Consider the following 12,500-nt stretch of genomic DNA (forward strand, 5'->3'; position numbering starts at 1 on the left):
TCAGTTGCCACTTCAACTTGCGGCTGCGGTTGGTTTTAATTAGTGTTGTCGGGCTTAATACTCGCTAAGGGGGTGCATGTCGGAACGTAGCCGAGTTGGAGGGTGTTATTTCGGTGTAGTTTTTAACTTTTTCTCGATGTGGCTGATGGAGGTGGGTTTTTTTCTGTGGAAGATAGGAGTGTGGGTTGTGGGAAGCGAAGTTGCTCGTGGGATTTTGTGTGAGTGGTGCAGTTGATGGGCCGCTTTTGTGTGAGGTTGGAAGTAGTATTGTCAAGGCGAGTTTCCGTTCTCGGAAGCGAAGTTGATGGGCCGATTGGGTGTGAGTGGTGTTAATGTGTGCTATTTGCAGTGTATGAATTGCCAGGCTGGCCAAGGCGTTGCTTCTGGGAATTGCTGGGGACTGGGCTGTTTAGAAAGGCCGGTGGCGGGCGCTCCGTTCCCGACTCCCGTGTCCGATTAGGGTGGGGGACGGCTCGTTGGAAAGCCCCGACGCTGGCGCAGATTATATTGCCGGACTGGCCCCTGGCGAGTTGGGCAAAGTGTCGCAGTCCGGCAGCGGGTAACAGGCCAGCGGGTAACAGGCAGCTTATCGGTGATAACTTCGGGAAGGAAAGTCCGATCCGGTCGGGGTCAACTGCTACTGAACGGGGTGGTGGGGCCGCACAGACCAGTAGCGGGCTTGTGTAGCTGCCTCTTGGCCCGGCCGAGGTACAGCCGTTGGCTGGAGACCGCTTTCCGACTGGTGAGCCGGTGCCGCGGGGACCCACCTTGACGCGCCGGCTGTCCGAGCAAGCCAGGGGCAAGGGGCATCCAGTGGTACCAGAACGGAGTCGGTCCGGCACCGGGAAGTCGGGTGCCCGTCGCTCCGAATCGAGCCCGGGGTTTTCGTGCGTGTAACTGGGCGGGCGTTTGGACCCGGTTGTCCGGGAGCGGGTCCCCAACGGCGGGAGATTGCCTGGGTTTGGCCGGCCGGCAGTCGAACGCCTCTGGCTCCGAACTCCCGTGTCCGATTTCGATCTGGGAGGGCTCGTTGGAAAGCCCCGACGCTGGCGCACAATATATTATCGGACTGGACCCCGGCAAGTTCGGGGAAGTGTCACAGTCCCGTTCCGGCTGCCGCCCCGTCGGTCAGCGGCAGCTTATCGGGGATAACTTCGGGACGGAAAGTCCGATCCGGTCGGGGTGAACTGCGACTGAACGGGGTGGCGGGGCCGCACAGACCAGTAGCGGGCTTGTGTAGCTGCCTCTTGGCCCGGCCGAGGTACAGCCGTTGGCTGGAGACCGCTTTCCGACTGCTGAGCCGGTGCCGCGGGGATCCACCTTGACGCGCCGGCTGTACTAGCAAGCCAGGGGCAAGGGGCATCCAGTGGTACCGGAACGGAGTCGGTCCGACACCGGGAAGCCGGGTGCCCGTCGCTCCGAATCGAGCCCGGTGTTTTCGTGCGTGTAACTGGGCGGGCGTTTGGACCCGGTTGTCCGGGAGCGTGTCCGCAACGGCGGGAGGTTGCCTGAGTTTGGCCGGCCGGCAGTCGAACGCCTTTCGCTCCGGAATCCCGTGTCCGATTTCGGTCAGGGAGGGCTCGTTGGAAAGCCCCGGCGATCGCGCACACTATATTGTCGGACTGGATCCCGGCAAGTTCGGGAAAGTGTCGCCGACCCGTACCGGCTGCCGCCCCGTCGGTCAGCGGCAGCTTATCGGGGATAACTTCGGGAAGGAAAGTCCGATCCGGGCGGGGTCAACTGCCACTGAACGGGGTGGCGGGCCCGCACAGACCAGTACCTGGCTTGTGTAGCTGCCCCTTTCCCCGGCCGAGGTACAGCCGTTGGCTGGAGACCGCTTTCCGACTGCTGAGCCGGAGCCGCGGTGGCCCACCTTGACGCGCCGGCTGTCCTAGCAAGCCAGGGGCAAGGGGCATCCAAGGGTCCCGGAACGGAGTCGGTCCAACACCGGGAAGCCGGGTGCCCGTCGCTCCGAATCGAGCCCGGGGTTTACGTGCGTGTAACGGGGCGGCCGTTTGGACCCGGGTGTCCGGGAGCGGGTCCGCAACGGCGGGAGGTTGCCTGAGTTTGGCCGGCCGGCAGTCGAACGCCTTTCGCTCCGGACTCCCTTGTCCGATTTCGGCCAGGGAGGGCTCGTTGGAAAGCCCCGGCGTTGGCGCACACTATATTATCGGACTGGATCCCGGCAAGGTCGGGAAAGTGTCGCCGACCCGTACCGGCTGCCGCCCCGTCGGTCAGCGGCAGCGTATCGGGGACAACTTCGGGAAGGAAAGTCCGATCCGGGCGGGGTCAACTGCCACCGAACGGAGTGGCGGGCCCGCACAGAGCAGTACCTGTCTTGTGTAGCTGCCCCTTTCCCCGGCCGAGGTACAGCCGTTGGCTGGAGACCGCTTTCCGACTGCTGAGCCGGAGCCGCGGGGGCCCACCTTGAGGCGCCGGCTGTCCTAGCAAGCCAGGGGCAAGGGGCATCCAGTGGTTCCGGAACGGAGTCGGTCCGACACCGGGAAGCCGGGTGCCCGTCGCTCCGAATGGAGCCCGGTGTTTTCGTGCGTGTAACAAGGCGGGCGTTTGGACACGGTTGTCCGGGAGCGGGTCCGCAACGGCGGGAGGATGCCTGAGTTTGGCCGGCCGGCAGTCGAACGCCTTTGCCTCCGGACTTCCGTGTCCGATTTCGGCCAGGGAGGGCTCGTTGGAAGGCCCCGGCACTGGCGCACACTATATTATCGGCCTGGACCCCGGCAAGTTCGGGAAAGTGTCGCAGTCCCGTAGCGGCTGCCGCCCCGCCGGTCAGCGGCAGCTTATCGGGGATAACTTCGGGATGGAAAGTCCGATGCGGTCGGGGTCAACTGACGCTGAACGGGGTGGCGGGGCCGCACAGACCAGTAGCGGGCATGTGTAGCTGCCTCTTGGCCCGGCCGAGGTACAGCCGTTGGCTGGAGACCGCTTTCCGACTGCTGAGCCGGAGCCGCGGTGGCCCACCTTGACGCGCCGGCTGTCCTAGCAAGCCAGGGGCAAGGGGCATCCAAGGGTACCGGAACGGAGTCGGTCCGACACCGGGAAGCCGGGTGCCCGTCGCTCCGAATCGAGGCAGGTGTTTTCGTGCGTGTAACTAGGCGGGCGTTTGGACCCGGTTGTCCTGGAGCGGGTCCGCAACGACGGGAGATTGCCTGTGTTTGGCCGGCCGGCAGTCGAACGCCTATCGCTCTGGACTCCCGTGTCCGATTTCGGTCAGGGAGGGCTCGTTGGAAAGCCGCGGCGCTGGCGCACACTATATTATCGGCCTGGACCCCGGCAAGTTCGGCAAAGTGTCGCCATCCCGCAGCGGCTGACGGGCCGCCGGTCAGCGGCAGCTTATCGGGCATAACTTCGGGAGGGAAAGTCCGATCCGGTCCGGATCAACGGCAGCCGAACGGGGTGGCGGGCCCGCACAGACCAGTGCCTGGCTTGTGTAGCTGCCCCTTTCCCCGGCCGAGGTACAGCCGTTGGCTGGAGACCACTTTCCGACCACTGAGACGGCGGGGCGGGGGGCGGCCTGCACGCGCCGGCTGCCAGAGCAAGCCAGGGGCAAGGGGCATCCAACGGTATCTGAACGGAGTCGGTCCGACACCGGGAAGCCGGGTGCCCGTCGCTCCGAATCGAGCCTGGGGTGTACGTGTGTTTAACTAGGCGGGCGTTTGGACCCGGTTGCCCGGCACCAGTCGAACGCCTGTCGCTCCCGACTCCCGTGTCCGATTTCGTTCGGGGATGGCTCGTTGGAAAGCCCCGGCTCCGGCGCACACTATATTGCCGAAGTGGCCCCGGGCGAGTTCGGGAAAGTGTCGCCGTCCCGCAGCGGCTGACGGGCCGTCGGTCAGCGGCAGCTTATCGGGGATAACGTCGGGAAGGAAAGTCCGATCCGGTCGCGGACAACGGCAGCTGAACGGGGTGGCGGGGCCGCACAGAGCAGTACCTCGCTTGTGTAGCTGCCCCTTTCCGCGGCCGAGGTACAGCCGTTGGCTGGAGACCGCTTTCCGACCACTGAGACGGCGGGGCAGGGGGCGGCCTGCACGCGCCGGCTGCCAGAGCAAGCCAGGGGCAAGGGGCATCCAACGGTATCTGAACGGAGTCGGTCCGACACCGAGAAGCCGGGTGCCCGTCGCTCCGAAGCGAGACCGGGGTTTTTCGTGTGTAACGTGGCGGGCCTTTGGACCCGGTTGGCCGGGCGGCAGTGGAACACACACAGACACTCGCATACACTGAGAGAGACAGAGAGAAGATAGAGATACACAGAGTGAGAAAGACAAAGTCAACTCAGTAACTGAAATGTGAAAACTGACAACTGGGAAACCAAAAGTCAGAGTGGCAAATGATGAACCAAGGTGGCAAATGATTAACTGAAAACTTGTCATTCACATTTGGGACGGAATTCAGGATGGGAATGTATTCGGCCGCCTTACCGGGGCTTGGGGTGCTGCTTTCCCGCTTGTGGAACCGAGTTGGGGTCGTCAAATGGCCTGGTGCATTGTTTGAAACACTGGTTAATGAGTTGTCAAGGTCGGAAATCATAGAACATAAGAGCAGCTCATTAACTGAAATTTTGAACATCGACAACTGGTTAACCAAAAGACACAGGGACAAATGAGTAACCAAAGGGCCAACTCATTAACTGAAATTTCAAAGAGGCAACTCATTAACTGTAATTTTGAACATCGACAACTGGTTAACCAAAAGCCAGAGCGACAAATGATTAACCAAGGAGGCAACTCATTAACTGAATTTCGAACATCGACAACTGGTTAACCAAAAGACACAGGGACAAATGATTAACCAAGGAGGCAACTCATTAACTGAAATTTTGAACATCGACAACTGGTTAACCAAAAGCCAGAGCGACAAATGATTAACCAAGGAGGCAACTCATTAACTGAATTTCGAACATCGACAACTGGGTAACCAAGAGTCAGAGCGACAAATGATTAACCAAGGAGGCAACTCATTAACTGAATTTCGAACATCGACAACTGGTTAACCAAAAGACACAGGGACAAATGAGTAACCAAAGGGCCAACTCATTAACTGAAATTTCAAAGAGGCAACTCATTAACTGAAATTTTGAACATCGACAACTGGTTAACCAAAAGCCAGAGCGACAAATGATTAACCAAGGAGGCAACTCATTAACTGAATTTCGAACATCGACAACTGGTTAACCAAATGTCAGAGCGACAAATGAGTAACCAAGGAGGCAACTCATTAACTGAATTTCGAACATCGACAACTGGTTAACCAAGAGTCAGGGCGACAAATGATTAACCAAGGAGGCAACTCATTAACTGAATTTCGAACATCGACAACTGGGTAACCAAAAGACACAGGGACAAATGAGTAACCAAAGGGCCAACTCATTAACTGAAATTTCAAAGAGGCAACTCATTAACTGAAATTTTGAACATCGACAACTGGTTAACCAAATGTCAGAGCGACAAATGAGTAACCAAGCAGGCAACTGATTAACTGAAAACTTGTCATTCACATTTGGGACGGAATTCACGATGGGAATGTATTCGGCCCCCTTACCGGGCCTTGGGGTGCTGCTTTCCCGCTTGTGGAACCGAGTTGGGGTCGTCAAATGGCCTGGTGCATTGTTTGAAACACTGGTTAATGAGTTGTCAAGGTCGGAAATCATAGAACATAAGAGCAGCTCATTAACTGAAATTTTGAACATCGACAACTGGTTAACCAAAAGCCAGAGCGACAAATGATTAACCAAGGAGGCAACTCAGTAACTGAATTTCGAACATCGACAACTGGTAAACCAAAAGACACAGGGACAAATGAGTAACCAAAGGGCCAACTCATTAACTGAAATTTCAAAGAGGCAACTCATTAACTGAAATTTTGAACATCGACAACTGGATAACCAAAAGCCAGAGCGACAAATGATTAACCAAGGAGGCAACTCATTAACTGAATTTCGAACATCGACAACTGGTTAACCAAGAGTCAGAGCGACAAATGATTAACCACGGAGGCAACTCAATAACTGAATTTCGAACATCGACAACTGGTTAACCAAGAGTCAGAGCGACAAATGAATAACCAAGGAGGCAACTCATTAACTGAATTTCGAACATCGACAACTGGTAAACCAAAAGACACAGGGACAAATGAGTAACCAAAGGGCCAACTCATTAACTGAAATTTCAAAGAGGCAACTCATTAACTGAAATTTTGAACATCGACAACTGGTTAACCAAAAGCCAGAGCGACAAATGATTAACCAAGGAGGCAACTCATTAACTGAATTTCGAACATCGACAACTGGTTAACCAAATGTCAGAGCGACAAATGATTAACCAAGGAGGCAACTCAATAACTGAATTTCGAACATCGACAACTGGTTAACCAAGAGTCAGAGCGACAAATGATTAACCAAGGAGGCAACTCAGTAACTGAAATTCGAACATCGACAACTGGGTAACCAAAAGACACAGGGACAAATCAGTAACCAAAGGGCCAACTCATTAACTGAAATTTCAAAGAGGCAACTCATTAACTGAAATTTTGAACATCGACAACTGGTTAACCAAAAGCCAGAGCGACAAATGATTAACCAAGGAGGCAACTCATTAACTGAATTTCGAACATCGACAACTGGTTAACCAAATGTCAGAGCGACAAATGATTAACCAAGGAGGCAACTCATTAACTGAAATTCGAACATCGACAACTGGGTAACCAAAAGACACAGGGACAAATGAGTAACCAAAGGGCCAACTCATTAACTGAAATTTCAAAGAGGCAACTCATTAACTGAAATTTTGAACATCGACAACTGGTTAACCAAATGTCAGAGCGACAAATGAGTAACCAAGCAGGCAACTGATTAACTGAAAACTTGTCATTCACATTTGGGACGGAATTCACGATGGGAATGTATTCGGCCCCCTTACCGGGCCTTGGGGTGCTGCTTTCCCGCTTGTGGAACCGAGTTGGGGTCGTCAAATGGCCTGGTGCATTGTTTGAAACACTGGTTAATGAGTTGTCAAGGTCGGAAATCATAGAACATAAGAGCAGCTCATTAACTGAAATTTTGAACATCGACAACTGGTTAACCAAGAGTCAGAGCGACAAATGATTAACCAAGGAGGCAACTCATTAACTGAATTTCGAACATCGACAACTGGTTAACCAAAAGACACAGGGACAAATGAGTAACCAAAGGGCCAACTCATTAACTGAAATTTCAAAGAGGCTACTCATTAACTGAAATTTGAACATCGACAACTGGGTAACCAAATGTCAGAGCGACAAATGAATAACCAAGGAGGCAACTCATTAACTGAATTTCGAACATCGACAACTGGTAAACCAAAAGACACAGGGACAAATGAGTAACCAAAGGGCCAACTCATTAACTGAAATTTCAAAGAGGCAACTCATTAACTGAAATTTTGAACATCGACAACTGGTTAACCAAGAGTCAGAGCGACAAATGATTAACCAAGGAGGCAACTCATTAACTGAATTTCGAACATCGACAACTGGTTAACCAAGAGTCAGAGCGACAAATGATTAACCAAGCAGGCAACTGATTAACTGAAAACTTGTCATTCACATTTGGGACGGAATTCACGATGGGAATGTATTCGGCCCCCTTACCGGGCCTTGGGGTGCTGCTTTCCCGCTTGTGGAACCGAGTTGGGGTCGTCAAATGGCCTGGTGCATTGTTTGAAACACTGGTTAATGAGTTGTCAAGGTAGGAAATCATAGAACATAAGAGCAGCTCATTAACTGAAATTTTGAACATCGACAACTGGTTAACCAAAAGCCAGAGCGACAAATGATTAACCAAGGAGGCAACTCATTAACTGAATTTCGAACATCGACAACTGGATAACCAAAAGACACAGGGACAAATGAGTAACCAAAGGGCCAACTCATTAACTGAAATTTCAAAGAGGCAACTCATTAACTGAAATTTTGAACATCGACAACTGGTTAACCAAAAGCCAGAGCGACAAATGATTAACCAAGGAGGCAACTCATTAACTGAAATTTTGAACATCGACAACTGGTTAACCAAAAGCCAGAGCGACAAATGATTAACCAAGGAGGCAACTCATTAACTGAATTTCGAACATCGACAACTGGTTAACCAAATGTCAGAGCGACAAATGATTAACCAAGGAGGCAACTCATTAACTGAAATTCGAACATCGACAACTGGGTAACCAAAAGACACAGGGACAAATGAGTAACCAAAGGGCCAACTCATTAACTGAAATTTCAAAGAGGCAACTCATTAACTGAAATTTTGAACATCGACAACTGGTTAACCAAATGTCAGAGCGACAAATGATTAACCAAGGAGGCAACTCACAAACTGAATTTCGAACATCGACAACTGGGTAACCAAAAGACACAGGGACAAATGAGTAACCAAAGGGCCAACTCATTAACTGAAATTTCAAAGAGGCTACTCATTAACTGAAATTTGAACATCGACAACTGGCTAACCAAATGTCAGAGCGACAAATGAGTAACCAAGCAGGCAACTGATTATCTGAAAACTTGTCATTCACATTTGGGACGGAATTCACGATGGGAATGTATTCGGCCCCCTTACCGGGCCTTGGGGTGCTGCTTTCCCGCTTGTGGAACCGAGTTGGGGTCGTCAAATGGCCTGGTGCATTGTTTGAAACACTGGTTAATGAGTTGTCAAGGTAGGAAATCATAGAACATAAGAGCAGCTCATTAACTGAAATTTTGAACATCGACAACTGGTTAACCAAGAGTCAGAGCGACAAATGATTAACCAAGGAGGCAACTCATTAACTGAATTTCGAACATCGACAACTGGTTAACCAAAAGACACAGGGACAAATGAGTAACCAAAGGGCCAACTCATTAACTGAAATTTCAAAGAGGCAACTCATTAACTGTAATTTTGAACATCGACAACTGGTTAACCAAAAGCCAGAGCGACAAATGAGTAACCAAGGAGGCAACTCATTAACTGAATTTCGAACATCGACAACTGGTTAACCAAAAGACACAGGGACAAATGAGTAACCAAAGGGCCAACTCATTAACTGAAATTTCAAAGAGGCAACTCATTAACTGAATTTCGAACATCGACAACTGGTTAACCAAATGTCAGAGCGACAAATGATTAACCAAGCAGGCAACTGATTAACTGAAATTTTAAAATTGACAACTGGATAACCAAAAGTGGGAACTCATGCTTCGGACGGGCTTACATACGGCAGGCTGACGCCCGGCAGAGGCCCGGGCTTCGCCTCCCTTGCGTAAGCGACCGTCTCCGAATCGATTAAAGGCGTAAAATCGGAGTTCAGAGCGGGAAAATTTTTTCCCGAAAACGGCCAGAAAAAAAAAATGTCTCCTTTTCCGCCGAGCAGGGTGGCATTCGAACGGGCACGGGAAGCCGCGTCTAACGGTGTAAAAACGGCTTGGCTCCGACGCGGGAGTGCGGAGATATGGCCGTTCAAAGTTGTACTGGAAGTCCGGAAGGAGAAAAATTTGACTGCCTGTAGCCGAAAAAAGTTCCAGCGGTCGGTCACAAAAGTCAAATCCGTCCCGCTGATTTGACACTTGTCATTTCTGGCAGGGGGGATTGGCGGGGTACCTGGAGAATGGTAGGAGGTGGTTTCTCGAGACTTGGTCTGTTTTCCAGATTACTGTCTAGGGCCTCCAGGTCTGCAGAGACCGACCAGGGCTGCCGTCCAACCGACTTTTAACCCTTTTTGGGTGGAAATTTATTTCCATTTTTAACCAATTTTCGGGTTTTTGGTCGGGCTTAAAAAACGGCAGCCTGACGCCTGGCAGAGGCCGGGGCTTCGGCTCCCCTTGCGTAAGGGACCGTATTCGACCCGATTAAGCCCCGAAAATGGATCCAAATGTCGGCCGACCAAGTAAGCTTGCTGGGGAGAGAGACTAAGTGCCGGGCTGGGCACCTCATTAACCAGTGAAAAGTTTTGGCTGCTGGAGAGACTAAGTCCCAGCCTGGGCACATCATTAACCATAAATGAAAAAGGCGAGGCCGAGTCTGGTGCATGGCTAACTGAGTAACCAAATTGGCAAGGCCCGGGCTGAAAGTGAATGAGCGACCCGTGGCCAGGGGGCTGGAATGCGGGAGAGAATCCAACCCCCAAAATATGGAAGTCCGATGAGAAAATATTCGGCCGCCTTTTGCGGGCCTCGGGTGTTGCTTCCCGGCCTGGGAAAGTGAGTTGCTCCCGGCAAATTGACATGTGCATTTTTTGATTTCGAGACATGATTAACCAAATCACGGAAGTCCGGTGAGAAAAGATTCGGCCGCTTCACGCCGGCCTCGGGTGATGCTTTCCGGCTTGGGAAAGTGAGTTGCTACCGCCAAATTGACATGTGTCATTTCTGGCAAGTGTCTCAGGACATAGTTTATGAGTTGCAGCTTGGGAAATCATTAACCTAGTCGGAAGTCCCGATGAAGAAAAAAAAAAGTGCCATTTGCGGCGATTTGGGTGCTCCTGGTCGGATAGAGGTGGCCGTTTGACCCGCTGATTTGACACTTGTCATTTCTGGCAGGGGGGGTTGGCGGGGTGCCCGGAGATTTTCGGGAACACGATTTTCAGAACAAAATTCACTCAGCGGGAGCACTTTGAAAATGCCCGAAAAGTGTTACTTTGCTAAAAGGCTCATTTTATCAATATAGAGACCTTTCAAAGAGTATTGGAAAGTCATATTAAAATGGTTTTGTGGCTTTTATGACTTAATGACAAAAAACTCTAAGTGTGAATCTGAAATCGTAGACAGACAGCAGAAACATATAAATAATTCCAGCGTCTAAGTTTCATTTGCTGTCTGTCACACAGGTGCCTCTGAACCGGTCAGGGCCTGTGACCCCACTGAGCTTGTGTTTTATGGCTTATGCACACGCAGTGTTTGCACCAAGTTCCCCTGTGTTGTGCGCTCAGTGGGCCCGTCCAAGACAGCAGAAACAAGACGTACATGCCAGCGTCTTTAAAGTTTCATTTGTTGTCTTGTCACACAGGTGCCTCTGAACGGGTCAGGGCCTGTGACCCCACTGAGTTGTTTACTGGGGCTAATGCACAAGCAGTGTTTTGTCAGATCCCACTGTGTTGTGCGCTCAGTGGGTCCGTCTAAAATGACAAGACAGCAGAAACATTCCAGCGAGTTCCATTTGTTGTCTTGTCACACAGGTGCCTCTGAACGGGTCAGGGCCTGTGAGCCCACTGAGTTGTTTACTGGGGCTAATGCACAAGCAGTGTTTTGTCAGATTCCACTGTGTTGTGCGCTCAGTGGGTCCGTCTAAAATGACAAGACAGCAGAAACATTCCAGCGAGTTTCATTTGTTGTCTTGTCACACAGGTGCCTCTGAACGGGTCAGGGCCTGTGACCCCACTGAGTTGTTTACTGGGGCTAACGCACAAGCAGTGTTTGTCAGAGAGTTCCACTGTGTTGTGCGCTCAGTGGGTCCGTCTAAAATGACAAGACAGCAGAAACATTCCAGCGAGTTCCATTTGTTGTCTTGTCACACAGGTGCCTCTGAGCGGGTCAGGGCCTGTGACCCCATTGAGCTTTGTGAGCAACGTATGCACACGCAGTGTTTGCAACGAGATTCCCCTGTGTCGTGCGCTCAGTGGGCCCGTACGACCGATTTGGTGACTCGCGTCCGTAGTGGGAGTCCCCGGGTCGGCCCAGTATAGAGAGAGGCTGGTGTTCAGGCTATTTCAGGGTTTCCTCTCGTTTCTGTCGCTGGTGACAAGACGGGCATGCACACGGCGAGTCAGAGAGAGGGTGTCGGCGCAGCTCCCGGTGTTTTCTTCCTTGGCCGCGCCCTTCTCTTTGTCCTTGAAACTCTTTCGCGTGAGTCCGAGACGTCCTGTGATTCTCAGTGGTCCTATTCAGGCAGCGGAGCGGGTGTCCGCGTCTTGTGCACGAAATCTTGTGTGCTCAGTGCGTCCCGTTCTGCTAGCTGAAGACGCTATTTCTCTGGCAAATTTCAGCAAAGAAACGCGCACGCAGACAGACACACGCACGCGTGGTGTAGGTTGTTGTTGTGTGAGTGGTTTTTCTTGCCTTGACGGTTACCGGTTGCAAACACAATTAAGTTGAACCCGGCACCAACCTCTCTGTGGTGGGGAGGCCATGTGCCCAGCAAGACAAAGCGATTGTTGGTGGTGGTGGTGGTGATGGTGGTGGTGGCTAATAAAGAAAGGTCGTATTTCGCTAGCTTTACCCCGAGCGTGTTCTCGCGACTTGGTTGGTCTTCCGTCCTGACGGTGGTTCCGCGCGCGTGCGCGAGCTCAGCCTGATGCAAAAACACCAAAAAACCCTTCTGTGCCTCACACAAAGTGGTGTGCTAATGGTCCGAGTTGTGTCGTTTGCATCGTATTGGACGGTCGGCCTGGTCGCGAGCCCGGCAAGGTGGGCTTTCGTTGTGTCGGCTTTTTTTGTACTGTTACACACGCACACACACCAGCAGGAGAGCTTCCCGG

Source organism: Somniosus microcephalus, unplaced genomic scaffold (assembly GCF_052327205.1).
Source record: "Somniosus microcephalus isolate GS21.2 unplaced genomic scaffold, FLI_Smic_1.0 scaffold622, whole genome shotgun sequence".
In the NCBI taxonomy this organism is placed as follows: domain Eukaryota; kingdom Metazoa; phylum Chordata; class Chondrichthyes; order Squaliformes; family Somniosidae; genus Somniosus; species Somniosus microcephalus.